General features: G+C 45.2%; 1 long non-coding RNA gene across 1 annotated transcript; it reads right to left on the bottom strand.

Moving 5' to 3' along the window:
- Positions 1 to 2751: 2751 nt before the first annotated feature.
- Positions 2752 to 10704, bottom strand: LOC140847407 (uncharacterized). The gene is made up of 2 exons (XR_012127393.1): positions 10277 to 10704; positions 2752 to 5217 (listed from the first exon to the last, which is right to left on the bottom strand). It is a non-coding gene; the product is annotated as an uncharacterized lncRNA (long non-coding RNA).
- Positions 10705 to 12421: the final 1717 nt, after the last annotated feature.

Below are 12421 nucleotides of genomic sequence, written 5' to 3'. Positions count from 1 at the left end.
AGACAACACCAAGACACATAATTAAAATAGCAGAGATCAAGGACAAGGACAGTGTATTAAAGGCAGCCAGAGAAAGAAAAAAAGTCACCTACAAAGGAAAACCCATCAGGCTATCATCAGACTTCTCAACAGAAACCTTACAGGCCAGAAGAGAAAGGCATGATATATTTAATGCAATGAAACAGAAGGGCCTTGAACCAAGAATACTGTATCCAGCACGATTTTCATCTAAATATGAAGGAGGGATTAAACAATTCCCAGACAAGCAAAATTTGAGAGAATTTGCCCCCCACAAACCACCTCTATACGGTATTTTAGAGGGACTGCTCTGGATGTAAGGACTCCTAAGGCTGAATAGATGTCACCAGAGAAAATAAAATCACAACAAAGAAAGCAGACCAAATACTAACTAAAGGCAAAAAATAAAATCAATTACTCACAAAAGCAGTCCAAGGAAACACAAAAGAGTGCAGATTAAAACACCTAATATATAAAGAATAGAGGAGGGGGAATAAGAAGGGACAGAAATAAAAAATCATCAGGCTGCATTTATAATAGCTAAATAAGTGAGCTCAGTTAGACAGATAGTAAAGAAGCTACCCTTGAAACTTTGGTAACCACGAATCTAAAGCCTGCAATGGAAATAAGTACATATCTTTCAATAATCACTCTAAATGTAAATGGAATGGACGCACAAATCAAAAGACACAGAGTAATAGAATCGATAAAAAAGCAAGACCCATCTATATGCTGCTTACAAGAGACTCACCTCAAACCCAAAGACATACACAGACTAAAAGAGAAGGGATGGAAAAAGATATTTCATGCAAACAATAGGGAGAAAAAAGCAGGTACTGCAGCACTTGTATCAGACAAAAATAACTTCAAAACCAATAAAGAAACAAGAGATAAAGAAGGACATTACATAATGATAAAGGGGTCAGTCCAACAAGAGAATATAATCATTATAAATATATATGCACCCAATACAGGAGCACCAACATATGTGAAATAAATACTAACAGAATTAAAGGAGGAAACAGAATGCAATGCATTCGTTCTAGGATACTTCAACACACCACTCAGTTCAAAGGACAGATCCACCAGGCAGAAAATAAGTAAGGACACAGAGGCACTGAACAACACACTAGAAAAGATGGACCTAGCAGACATCTACAGACCTCTACACCCAAAAGCAGCAGGATACACATTCTTCTCAAGTGCACATGGAACATTCTCCAGAATAGTCCACATACTAGGCCACAAAAAGAGCCTCAGTAAATTCAAACAGATTGAAATTCTACCAACCAACTTCTCAGACCAAAAAGGTATAAAACTAGAACTAAATTGTACAAAGAAAACAAAAAGACTCATGAACACATGGAGGCTTAACAACATGCTCCTAAATAATCAATGAATCATTGACCAAATTAAAATAGACATCAAGCAATATATGGAAACAAATGACAACAACAACACAAAGCCCCAACTACTGAGGGCCGCAGCGAAGGCAGTTCTAAGAAGAAAGTATATAGCAATCCAGGCCTAGTTAAAGAAGGAGGAGCAATCCCAAATGAATAGTCTAAAGTCACAATTATTGAAATTGGAAAAAGAAGAACAAATGGGGCCCAAAGTCAGCAGAAACAGGGACATAATAAAGATCAGAGAACAAATAAATAAAATTGAGAAGAATAAAACAATAGAAAAAATCAATGAAACCAAAAGCTGGTTCTTTGAGAAAATAAACAAAATATATAAGCCCCTAGTCAGACTTATTAAGAGAAAAAGAGAATCTACACACATCAACAGAATCAGAAATGAGAAAGGAAAAATCACGACGGACCCCACAGAAATACAAAGAATCATTAGAGAATACTATGAGAATCTATATGCTAACAAGCAGGAAAACTTAGAGGAAATGGAAACTTCCTAGAAAAATGCAATCTTCCAAGACTGACTAAGGAAGAAACAGAAAATCTAAACAGACCAATTACCAGCAACAAAATTGAATTGGTAATCAAAAAACTACCCAAGGACAAAACCCTCAGGCTAGATGGATTTACTGCTGAATTTTATCAGACATACAGAGAAGACATAATACCAATTCTCCTTAAAGTTTTCCAAAAAACAGAAGAGGAGGGAATACTTCCAAACTCATTCTGTGAAGCTAGCATCACTCTAATACCAAAACCAGGCAAAGACCCCACCAAAAAAGAAAATTACAGACCAATATACCTGATGAACATAGACGCAAAAATAGTCAACAAAATATTAGCAAACCAAATTCAAAAATACATCAAGAGGATCATACCGATGACCAAGTGGGATTCATCTCAGGGATGCAAGGATGGCACAACATTCGAAAATCCATCAACATCATCCACCACATCAACAAAAAGAAGGACAAAATCACATGATCATCTCCATAGACACTGAAAAAGCTTTCAACAAAATTCAGCATCCCTTCATGATAAAAACTTTCAACAAAATGGGTATAGAGGGCAAGTACCTCAACATAATAAAGGTCATATATGACAAACCCACAGCCTACATCATACTGAACAGCGAGAAGCTGAAAGCTTTCCACCTAAGATCAGGAACAAGACAGGGATCCCCACTCTACCCACTGTTACTCAACATAGTTCTGGAGGTCCAAGCCATGGCAATCAGACAAAACAATGAAATACAAGGAATCCAGATTGTCGCGTGCCCTGTCCTCGCCGGCAAGAACAGCACGCAACAACAGCAGGATTCTTCTGCAGAAAGCTTTATTCTTCAGCTCTTTGTGAAACAAATGAGTTGGGCAGGACCCAGAGGGGAAGGAGAGGCTTGCTTATATAGTTCTCATGCTCTGACCTGGTTGGTGCGGCTCCATATGCCTTATTAGCATAACCATTTGGTGGGTCTCATTGGTCCTTATGCCAAGGCGCAATTAGCATGTAGTTTAGTGGTGTGGGATGATTTGTCATTAGGAAGTTCGGGGCCTTCCGGCTGCCCTGCATTGGGCGCTATTTTCTGAGCGCGGCTGCCAACATCTCCCCCTTTTTTGTCTAACAGAAGCTCAAGGCAGAACTTGCCAGCAGAGGCGGAGACAGAGGCCTGACCTCCATCATACTTCCTGATGCCCCCTTTTTGGAGAGGGGTTCTGGGCATCTACCCCTATGCAGTCAGGCATGCCTCTCAGAGGGGTCCAAGACCTCTTGCAGTGCTTTGCCTCACATCCTCTGGCTGGCGCTGGGACCGCTTGGTACAAAGGGTTTGGACCCTTTTTCTCAACCCTCTTGCACCATGAGCTTCTTAAAGAAAGCTGTGATTAAGCATTGAGGTACTCGGGCCTGGTGCAGTGCCACATGGGCTCAGGGTGCAAGAGCTACCTCAAGCTAAAGCCGAGCTTCCTTCTTAAGCATGTTGAGCCACACTTGGGGAGAGGCGCCAATGTCTATCGCCATTAGGGCTTGAGCAAGGATCACCTTGTCCTGCTTATGTTGGTTGCGGAGTCTGCATAACAACCAGAGTAAGAGCATGAGACCTCCAAGCAGGAACACGCCCATCCCAGCCATGCCCGCCCACTCCTTGACGTGGGAGAGAGCTCTGAGGAACCAGGAAGAGAGTCCTTCCGCTACGGAGATATCTAGATGGGTGGAGTTGATGTGGATAATTTCTCGCCGCAGCTCTTCTAGTGTCCCATCGAAGTCTTGGGACCAGTTTCCTGAAAGATACTGGGACAGGTCTCGTGACAGATTAGCTGCCCGTGTAAAATTTTTATATTGAATGCTAGTGATGCAGAGGGCACGATATTTCCGCTCACATCCCAATTGGGCCATTTGCCAGAGCACCTCCATTTGTTCCTCCACGAGATCTATGCGTTGATTGAGGATCATTATTCCTCCTTTCAGTTTGCCATCAAGTGTGGACTGTTGGTCCAGGGCAGAAGCTACTGAGGCTGCAAGGTTATTGAGCTCTGTAGCCGATTTGATGGAGGTGTCTAAAGCTATACCAGCGGCGGTGGCTGCGACCGCGGTCGCGGAGATCAGGAGCACTATGGCGGCTGTAACACCGAAATTGCGCCTTTCTCGAAACAGAGTCATGGTGTTAGGGGCGTCTACGGGAACAGGGACCCAACGGGGGATGCGGACTACCAAAGCATTGGTAAAGTTACGCGCATCCCAACACTGAGACAGAAAGCAGGTTTCATTGGAGCAGGAGTCAAAGCTACTATTGGATAAGATAAACAGAAATGGGGGGTATACGCATACTGGAGAAGGTGGAAAAAGGGAATTAGGTGACTCTGGACCTGATTTTGCTGAACACGTGTAGTTCTCGTTGTTATGGGTCATGATCATGTTCCAGTGTGTGCGCATGTGGTTATTCTCGCACCAAAAGGTGATATTTTTTACACCGATTCCCCCACCCTGGAGGGCGGAAAAGGGGGAGAGGTCGGTACACGAGCCATTGACTCCACACAGCATCCATTTATGGAAGGGGTTCATGCTCAGCTGCTGACGAAACTCGCCTTCGAGCACCTTTACTGGCCACCAAGCCTCATTGGCTGGCCGTCCCTCCATATCTGGGGAGATGGTAAACTCCTGCCTCTCAGTTGCCCACGTTACTACAGTTGACTGACAGTCAGTCCAGGGCCACAGCTCTCCCTCATAGTCACCCACACAATGGGAGGCATATTTGGGTTGACGAGGCCTGTCGGTGGAATTGTTCCTGGGAGAGTGTACAAATGTGCCATTGATCCAGAGAACCATCTGGTGGATAGTCATGTTCTTATAGGACGGGCTCCCTTCCTTATTAGGCCCTTCAAATTTAGCTGACATAACGGGGAGGCTACTGGCCTCTAGAATTATGTCACTGAACCATCCGTATTTCCTCCGTTTCAGGGAGATACAGCCAGCTAGATTCTGAGTGGTGAAGCATAATGACCCATTAGTTACGAAGGATCGGTTTTCTCCCAGGGGAGCTACTAGGGTGTCTTTAACTAGGTAGGGCAAGTTCATACTAGAGTTGGTGGTGAAAAAGCGGGGAAAAACGGCTGCATTGAAATGGACAGGCATAGGCTTAGGAAAGGCAGACAGGATTCCCCATCTCAATACTCCCTGAGTCGGGGTCTCCAGTGTCAGGAGCAGGGTCAGGAGGTACAGCGAAGTCATCTCCTTTGTTTAGGACTTTCCTCGTTAGGCGCTCCGGGATCCAGAAGGGATTTTCTTCACCCTGGGGGAAAACACACACAGCTCCCCTGGATCTGATTATGATTGGATCCGGGCCCTTCCATTGGTTAGATAACACGTCCTTCCATTTTACTAGTTCTTGTGGGTCTTTTGGCCACTGATTATGGCGATCCGCTGCTGTATGGCCTTGAGCATCCAGATTCAAAAAATTTATAGTGAAAAGTGCTAGGGCTATGGCAGTTTTTGGTGTGGGGGGTATATCTTCAATTCCCCCTTTTTGTTTAAGTAAATAGGATTTGAGCGTGCGGTTCGCGCGTTCCACAATCCCTTGACCCTGTGGGTTGTAGGGAAGGCCAGTGATATGTTTTATCCCCATGTGATGACAAAATTGAGCAAATTTTGTAGAGGTATAGGCTGGGCCATTGTCTGTTTTCAGAATCTGCGGTAACCCCCATGCGCTCCAAGCTTCAAGGCAGTGCTGGATGACATGGGAAGCTTTCTCTCCTGACAATGGGGAGGCAAAGATGACTCCTGAACAAGTATCCACGGATACATGTACATATTTCAGTTTCCCAAAAGACGAAATATGCGTCACATCCATTTGCCAAACTTGTAAAGGCCTAATACCTCTGGGGTTGATCCCCACATGAGGTGTGGGAAGGAAGCTGCAGCAATGTTGGCAGCTAAGGACAATGTTCCTAGCTTCGGCCCTGGTTATGCTAAACCGCTTGCGCAGTGTTTCGGCAGTGACATGAAATTGTGTATGGAATTTTGAAGCTGCGGTGATAGGGTCTAGCAGGGGAAAAGCTATATTTCTGGTTGCGAGGTCTGCTAGGTGGTTGCCTTGGGTCATAGGCCCGGGAAGGCCTGAATGTGCTCTGATATGAGTTATATACAAAGGAGATTGCCTATGAAGTAGTGCTGATTGTATCTGTTTGAACAAAGTGGCTACTGGGCTGGACGCTTTGATTAGCCCGGCCACTTCTAGAGATTTGACTGCATTAACTACATAACAGGAGTCAGACACAATATTTAAAGGTTCAGGAAAGATTTGTAGGACCTCTAAGACTATGCGACATTCCACTATTTGTGGAGTGTCAGGCGTGTAGCCTTTTGTCACAACTTTGCCATCATGGACATAGGCACCTGTGCCTGTCTTAGACCCGTCCGTGTAAACTGTTTTTCCATGAGGCAGCGGGGTTAGGCTAGTGACCCGAGGAAATACTAGGAGATGATTTTTGGCGAAGTTGATGAGGGGATGTTTAGGGAAATGATTATCAAAGGTTCCTGAGAAACTGTAAGCAAGTATGGCCCAATCATCGTTCATAGCACATAATACTTGTATCTGTTCTACGCTGTAAGGGGTTATAATTTTAGCTGGAGCCTCTCCGAAATGTGTCATGGAGGTTTTTACTCCTCTCAAAGCAAGTTTGGCCACGGCTGCCGGATAGTACTCTATTGTCCTAGCCTGAGAGGCTTGGGGATGAATCCAGATCAGTGGGCCGTGCTGCCATAAAACTGCTGTTGGCAGCTCCGGGGTGGGAAGCACACACAACTCAAAGGGTTCATTCGATTGCACTCTATTTAATTGTGCTGTCATCAAAGCCTGTTCTACTTTGCGAATGGCTTGTAATGCCTCAGGTGTGAGGGAGCGCGGTGACGTTAGTTGTGGGTCTCCTTCTAGGGTTTTAAATAGTGGAGTCAATTCAGTGGTGGGTATCTTTAAGTATGGGCGCAACCAATTAATATCCCCTAGGAGTTTTTGGAAGTCATTCAAATTTCGCAATTGATTATGTCTTATCTCAAGCTTTTGGGGGCAAATTACATCTGTGTAAATGGTTGCTCCTAGGAATTTGCTAACACCTTCTCGCTTGCTGTATTCAGTCTCCAATTTTCTAGGGATCTAGTGAGATCTATATATGCTTCTTCTATTTCCGCTGGTTGTGGGGAGCAAAGAAGGATGTCATCCATGTAATGGATGATCTTTAGCGTGGGATAGGTCTTACGAATTGGGTCTAGCGCTCGCTGAACGTACAGTTGACATATGGTGGGGCTATTTGCCATTCCTTGAGGGAGGACCTTCCACTGAAATCTGGCATCGGGTTGTTCATGGTTAATAGCTGGCAAAGTAAAAGCAAATCTTTCCCTGTCCTTGGAGCTTAGAGGTATAGAAAAGAAACAATCTTTAATATCTATTATGAGCACTTTCCATTCTTTGGGTAAGGCAGAGAGGAGTGGCAGTCCCCGTTGTACGGGTCCAAGCATTCTCATTTGAGCATTTACTGCTCTCAGATCATGAAGCAACCTCCATGATCCTGACTTTTTCCTGATTACAAATATGGGTGTGTTCCATGGGGACACAGAGGGTTCTAGGTGTCCCACTTGGAGCTGCTCTTGCACTAAGCAATGAGCTGCTTCTAATTTTTCAGAGGATAGGGGCCACTGAGGAACCCATACGGCCTCCTCTGTGAGCCAAGGTATGGGCATGGCATCTTCAATGGCCCCTATGAAAAACCCAGGCCGTGACGGTCATTCTTTACTTTGGGCAGGATGGGCTCTATGTGTCCCTGTTGGTGTTTCCCCAGCCCCTTGCCAGGGATGTATCCCATGTCCATCATCATGCCTTGGGCGGGGGTGGAGTATTCATTAATGAGTTTGAGGCCTAAGTCTCTCATGACATCCCTCCCCCATAAATTGACCGGTAGAGGGAGTACATAAGGGGTGACTGTACCCTCTTGTCCTTCAGGGGCTCGCCATTTCAATGGTTTGGCACTAATTGAAGGGCTTGACTCATATCCTAAACCTTGTAATGAATGTGAGGATTGGGTCACAGGCCACTTGGAGGGCCACCAGGTTGCAGAGATAATACTTTTATCTGCTCCAGTGTCTAGGATTCCCTCAAAGCTCTTTCCCTCTATTTGAAGAGTTAATTTTGGTCTGTCTGCTAAATCTAATACTATGAAGGCTGAATCCCAGTCAGAGGAGCCGAAGCCCCTTTCTCCCCTCTCCGTGTTGGTAGCAGGATAATTGGCGTGGAGACTAGGTAAAACTAAGAGCTGGGCTATGCGGTCTCCCGGGGATATAGGATAGATTCCTCTGGGAGCCGAACACATGATTTTTACCTGTCCTTCATAATCTTGATCTATGACTCCGGGATGAACTACCAGGCCTTTCAATGCAGCAGAAGAGCGCCCTAGGAGTAACCCAATGGTATTTGGTGGTAGGGGGCCTTTAAAGTCTGAAGGGATAGGCTGAACTCCCATCTGTGGAGTCAACACTATTCTGGTGGTGGCACGGATGTCCAATCCCGCGGAACCTGAAGTGGCTCTCCTTGGGGGGCCTGGTTGTTCCCGAATGACACTTGCGTGCTGGTTGCCCCATATATTTGCGGGCCCTGGTGACGGGGGCCCCTCTGGGCGTTTTTTGGCAGTTCTAAGGGTTTCCCTTCTATATCTTTAATAGACCGGCACTCATTGGCCCAATGCCTGCCTTTCTTACACTTAGGGCACAACCCAAGGGTCTTTTGGGTTGTTTGTTCTGAAGCTGGGCTCCTACACTCTCTCTTTATATGTCCTAATTTCCCGCATTGAAAGCATTTGATACTTCTGTTAGTGATCCTGGCTTGTTTGTGGCTCTGTAATATGGCCGCGGCTAGGCCCGCATTGGTGAGTGGCCCTCCTATTTCTCTACAGGCTTTCAACCAGGCATGTATCCCTTTTTGTTTCCAGGGTGTTATCGCCTGTCTGCATTCCTTGGTACATTGTTCAAATACTAATTGCTCCACTAGGGGCATTGCTTGTTCCTGATCTCCAAATATTCTGCCTGCGGCCTCCATCATACGAGCGACAAAGTCAGAAAATGGCTCGCTCAGCCCCTGAATAATTTTTGTCAAATTGCCTGATACTTCTCCTTTGTTGGTGAGGGCTTTCCATGCCTTGGCGGCGCACGTGTTTATTTGTGCGTATACCTGTAAGGGGAAGGCGGTCTGGTTGGCTACCCACTGTCCTTGGCCCGTCAGCATATCATATGACCACACAGGCTGTCCTTCGGCCGCGTTTGCGCGTGCCTGGGTCATGCTGATATCATGCCACAATGCCTTCCATTCTATGTATTGCCCCATACTAGAAAGGCATGCCTTAGTTACATATTGCCAGTCTGCGGGTGTCATGGCTGTCTCTGTTAATCTCTCAACTTGTGCTATGGTATAGTTGGCACTGACCCCATACGCTCGGACGGATTCCGCTAAGTCTTTAACTTGTTTATGACTCAGGGGCTGGTGAGAGCGTACACCGTTATCCTCAAATACAGGAAACATTTGTCTAATTGCCTGAAGAGTATCTGGGTGGCAAAAGGAGAGTGCGGCACTCACGTAAGGTGGCGGGGCAACGGGCATCGGGGGACACCCTGCTTTCATTTTTTCCTTGGTCCGCTTTTCAACTTTGCTGGTTCCCTTACTTCTACACTCTGCGGTTTTATTTTCTTCCCCTTCCTCTGCGGACGTTAATTCCTCCTCAGATTCCCTATTGGAGAGTTGGAGGTCCCTCAACTCTTTCCAGGGGTATTTACTATTTTCTCCGAGGCGATCGTCACTCGCTTCTCGGGGCTCTTTCGCTTTTGCCCTAGGCGGGCTTTCTCCCTCACTCTGGGGTTTCTTTACCTTCGTTTTTGTGGCCTTTTTTCGGCCGCGCGCGCTCTCTGTTTCCCGTTCCGTTTCTGACATGCTCTCTTGGATATCTGTCAATGCTCTCTGACCTTCTTTTATTACCTTTTCACATCTCTCATCTTGCAGACAAGCTCTAATCAGTTTCCAGAGGGGCCTGGTGCCTCCCCTCAGGCTACCCTCCTCCTCCTCTCTATCAAGATCTTTCCCCAGTTTGTCCCAGCTCGGGATTGAGAGGGACCCTGAACAAATGAACCAGGGGGCCACACGGTCTATCTCCTTCACAAAAGATCCTAAGACTTTGCTGGAGACCTTCAAGTTTCGCTCTTTGAGAGCTGTCTGCAGCGCCGTGACTAATGACGGTGCATTCCCCATGGTGCCTCCTTATTTACCGAGAACCATCAACCATCATCCTAAAAAGCAGGGGCCTCTCGGAACTTACCCCTCCGGGCTTTCTTCTGACCTGCAGTTCTGAATCCTCTCCAGATGTCTGAAGGGTCCTCCCTGTGCCGGTGATGTTCTGGTTCCCGGGATTCGGCACCACTTGTCGCGCGCCCCGTCCTCGCCGGCAAGAACAGCACGCAACAACAGCAGGATTCTTCTGCAGAAAGCTTTATTCTTCAGCTCTTTGTGAAACAAATGAGTTGGGCAGGACCCAGAGGGGAAGGAGAGGCTTGCTTATATAGTTCTCATGCTCTGACCTGGTTGGTGCGGCTCCATATGCCTTATTAGCATAACCATTTGGTGGGTCTCATTGGTCCTTATGCCAAGGCGCAATTAGCATGTAGTTTAGTGGTGTGGGATGATTTGTCATTAGGAAGTTCGGGGCCTTCCGGCTGCCCTGCATTGGGCGCTATTTTCTGAGCGCGGCTGCCAACATAAAACAATGTATTCAAGTCAAGAAAAATTTGGTGGGCCCAGCTGTCATTGCCTCATGCCTCAGGCCATGAATTTTGCGGGTCCAGTTCATCACATATGTGATAGAGAAAGCAATGAATATAATAAAATTTCTCTGTGCTCATGCCTTTAATCCAGAACTGTTTATGAGCGATTTAGAAGAGATTGATTCCAAGTATGGGGATTTACTGAACTGATATCTCCAATCAAGGACTTTTCACAATAAGAGTCCCCTAATCCAGTTTGTCAGACCTGCAGTGATTCACAAGATTATATTTCCTTATGGATGTGACAAGACATTTGAATAGATTGAACTTGAAATTGTAGGGGATGAACAAAATCTCTGCTGGTTTGTTCAAAGAAATGCAGGCTCCAACTGGACATGTGGATTGGGCAGATGGCAATTGGAAACCACTCATTTTTCATTGCCAAGTTGTCTTGAGTTCCATGCATTCATAGATTTTGAAGAATGCTGCACCATATTTGGTGGAAAATAAGCCACAATTGTGTGAGGAACCCCTTCCATGGATGCAAGGGAGTGGGTGCAGAGGAGAGTTTAGACTATAGGATCCTGACTAGAGAAGGGAGTCTCTTACCTTAGGCTAGACATGCAGAGCCAGGAATTTGTAGGCCAAAAGACCAGAGCAATAACAGCAGGGGCAGAACCAACTTCCAGGCCTCTGGCACCATGCAGGTGCCAGGCATGGCTGATTGTTTTGCATTTCATGTAGCAGCCTTGCAGGATGCAGAGGGCCCAGCTGAGTTGAAAGCATGGTAATGGGATGGTCAGAAGAGGTTGACAGGTTTTGTTCTTTTCTAATGTAACAGTTTTATTGAGCTATAATTCACAAACCACAATTCATCTGGTTCATAGGTTTTGATGAATACAGACAGTCCTTTATTTTCATAAACAAACAAAATATAATTTAAAAGACATTCTTATGACTGCCTTGAGAGTACAGATATTAGGCTGTCATTTTTTTTATTTATACTCTGCCTACAACTAAATTATCAAACCCACTACTTGTGTGTCAATATTCAGCTCAGTGAACTGCATCCACCAAGAGCTTTGCAGGTAAACATTATCCTAACCTCTCAGCTTGGATGGCCAAGTTCTAGACAAAGTTAAGGTCTTCCTAATGCAGCTGAAACTGTTATTTTTCTTAAAACTGTGCAAACTGAAGCCCCCATCAGGAGTCTGTCTCTTGAGTCAGCATGAGACAGGCTCAGACTGAACAGTTCCTGCTGTTCCTGTTTATTTTGTCAAATATCAGTGTTCTACTCCTATTACTGAATCAATCAAAATTGACCAATGACCAACAATAGGCCTATACAGGTACACTTTTGAGTTAATACAGTTGATTAAACTTTTTATGGATGCTTTTATATTACTGTCCCTACAATCCATATTGTTGAATAGCCAACAAGACATATTCCATTATTACTATCAATTTATTACATATCTGCATCTTTGTTATGTGACCTACCTACAGTGGAAACAATGTGGATGCCCCACCTTAAACTTTCTTAAAATTTCAGTTCTTTTGTCTAGGTTTGTGATCAGAACCACATGGCAGGTCATTTAAACCATGTTCTCTGATAAGGGCTTAGAGAGCTTATATTTTATCTCTTGTTTATTGAGGGCTAATCCATTTATTTTGGAAACCAATTGAGGAGGTGGTTGGTAGAT

Source organism: Manis javanica, chromosome X, assembly GCF_040802235.1.
Source record: "Manis javanica isolate MJ-LG chromosome X, MJ_LKY, whole genome shotgun sequence".
NCBI lineage: Eukaryota > Metazoa > Chordata > Mammalia > Pholidota > Manidae > Manis > Manis javanica.
This window is presented reverse-complemented; position numbering and strand designations above follow the sequence as displayed.